Below are 2,894 nucleotides of genomic sequence, written 5' to 3' on the forward strand. Positions count from 1 at the left end.
TTTTTTTTTTTTCGTAGAGGACGACGAACTGCATCGATCAGTGCAATTGAAAAAAAATATGGTTCCATTTAAAAAAACACACACATTGACCTTTGCACGACCTCCATGCGTCCACCAATGAGAAAATTACTTGTGTCGGATTGTGTGTCCCCCAAATGGAAAGTATGCAACTTTTATTTCCAGATATTTTTTTTTTTTTTTTTTTTTTCTTTTTCGTTTGGATCGTCAATAATTTAGAGCGGGTATTCGAGGGAATTGATTTTAAATGGGACACACAGTATATATAGGTAGAAATGGCACGTGTATCTAGTATCCAGAGATATTTGTTTGTGTATATGTCTATGTATGCGTGTGTATATATGTATGTATGTATGTATGTATATAAGTACATAGTGCAGTGGAGATTTATGCATTAGGAAGCATTGTTGCCGAGAACGGTGCATCGTTGCATAACGCGCTCTATGCACCGTACGAAGTCGACGATAATCGAATATCTATTTCGAATGGCGAGTTTGATTAGATTTCTCGAAATATTCCCTAACGAGCTTTTTCTTCTTCCAATCAATTCTCTATTAAATATTATATTTATAATTCTTCGAAAATTCTTTGAAAAGTATAAACGTGTTAATTGGTAATAATATCGATTAGATAATTAAGGAAATAATTTATTAGAACTTTTGAAAGAATCAACTGAATATTTATTATAATAATTATTATTATTATTATTTTTTTTTTTCTTCCGAGGACCAAGAATCTATACGCGATTTAATATTAAGATCTATACACGATCTCGATCTCGATTTTTATTAAACGAAAGATCGATGATCGAGAACACTGTTGTGTAAGTAAATACATTCATGGTAGATAGTTGTCGCATTGTCGACTTCGAGGAGAGGTAAAATGATCGAAAAAACAAACAAAATAAAGAAAAGAAACGAAATAAAAAGCATAACAAAAGAAAGAAAGAGAAATTAAAAATAAAAGAGTCATGGCGACGAGCGTAGGTACGAGGACGCGTAAAAACAATCGAAGGATGTCGTACCCCATAAATATGTAGAAGAGAAGCTTGAACGGCCACTGTATGCAAATTCACTTTGCCTCTGCTAGTTGCTGCCGTTGGCTGCTGCTGCTTTATACTTCTCTTTCATTCCCCCTCTTTCTTTCTCTCTCTCTCTTTCTCTTTCTATTTTGCATATGATCACCCGGTAGATTCCGTGTCACGAGAAGGATAAAACGAAGGAGGAGGAGGAGTGAAAAAAGAAAAAAGGGTTGATCGCAGGTGCGCGGATTTTCTTTTTATTTTAATTTTTCTTTTTTTTTTCTTCTTCTTTTTTCTTTCTTTTTTTTTTTTTTTTTTTTTTTAAGAAGCAACGAAAAGATTTTTAAGAAATTAAAAAAAAAAAAATCGAAATTTCATCGAAAGGGAGAAGGAGAATAAATAATTATTTGTAGTCATAATCGATATGTCATCTAATTAAAATTATGGTGATCGCGATCATCCAGGGATACACGTATGTGTATACGTATAATTGAAAATATAAATGTACAAAATCGAATCCGATTAGAATGAATTTTGATCTAATCTCATATACGCTATATCAATTGTTATGTTCTTTTTTAATCGGAAAAGAAATATATATCGAAATAGCAACATCTGTTAAATATATATGATCATTAGTCGCATTATAGTAATATAATAATAGTATAATATATAGTAGTAATATAGTGATAATAGATTGTAGGATGTCGGATATTTAAAAATATGTAAAAGATTAGAGAGGAACGTGTAGCAGCTGTGTTTCTTCATTTTAATACTTCAACCAAAACTATAAACAGAGAAAGAGAGAGAAATGAATAGGTAAGGAAGACCATATATATATATATATAGTTTTGACCTCCGATCAAAGGCTTCGACTTCCGTTTGAAAATTTACGATTTCCTCTATGGTTCCTATTTAAAAAGGAGAGAGAAAGAAAAAAGGAAAGAAAGAAAAAGAAATGTCTATCCTCGAATAAATTCGTGAATTTTATTATTTGTTGTTTTAAATTGTTTTCATTTGTATGCCATATATGTATATCTATGTACACACATATGTGTGTGTGTGTGTGTCTGTGTGTGTGTGTGTGTATACATCTGCTCCGTTTTTTCGGCTCCGCACATAAGGTGGTTCAAAAATTTTAATGCGAATTTAAAAATCGATTCACATCTTTTCGAGATCCTCTATATTAGTCGGAATTTTTTATCAGACTGTAAAAAAAAAAAAAAAAAAATAACTAGCTCATTGAGTTTATTGAGCTTATTGAATCTATGAGCTATTGAACCTAGCTTATTGAATTATGAGTCTAATTACGAGATTATTATATTTTTTTCTTTTTTTAAATCACTTAAGAACTTTCGGCTCGCTCTGTGTGCATTCGCGCGTATAATCCTTTCTTTTTTCTTGGCGTTTCTCTTTTTGTTCGTAAAGTAAAAACGAACGAATAATAAAATAATCTGAATGTGTGTGCAGGATGATGCAAGAAAGGACGAAGGAGTCGAAGATATTTTAGAAATGGCGGAAGGCACGTGCCCGTTTTATTGAAGAGGATTACGATAAGCTGCAAGGTGAGTTTTTCGATATGGTTTTTATTTTACTTTCTTATCGAATGTTTTCTTTTTTTTTTTTTTTTTATCTTCTTGGAGATTTATCAAGCTATGCCGTGCTTTCAAGCGATCGCATAAACGTATTCCACGATATTAAGACGTGCGAACCAGTCATGAATTTTCTTCCAGCCCCCGATACATATCTAATGCTCGCGCATTGTGTCGACACCGATGGATTATTCCTTTACGTGTGTTTCTTCTTTTTTTTCTTATCTTTATTTTTCATGTCTTTTTCTTTTACTTTTTTTTTT

The 2,894-nt window shown here is 31.9% G+C and overlaps 1 protein-coding gene across 2 annotated transcripts in view; it reads left to right on the forward strand.

The window, feature by feature from the left end:
* Nucleotides 1–2,894, forward strand: part of LOC122633705 (protein N-terminal asparagine amidohydrolase) — a 40,890-nt gene that overhangs the window by 13,492 nt on the left and 24,504 nt on the right. For both annotated transcript variants that reach the window (XM_043821993.1, XM_043821992.1), the window contains exon 3: nt 2,510–2,604. The gene's annotated coding sequence lies outside the window, so the exon portion shown is untranslated. The remainder of the gene's footprint in view (nt 1–2,509; nt 2,605–2,894) is intronic.

Source organism: Vespula pensylvanica, chromosome 13 (assembly GCF_014466175.1).
Source record: "Vespula pensylvanica isolate Volc-1 chromosome 13, ASM1446617v1, whole genome shotgun sequence".
Taxonomy (NCBI): Eukaryota; Metazoa; Arthropoda; class Insecta; order Hymenoptera; family Vespidae; genus Vespula; species Vespula pensylvanica.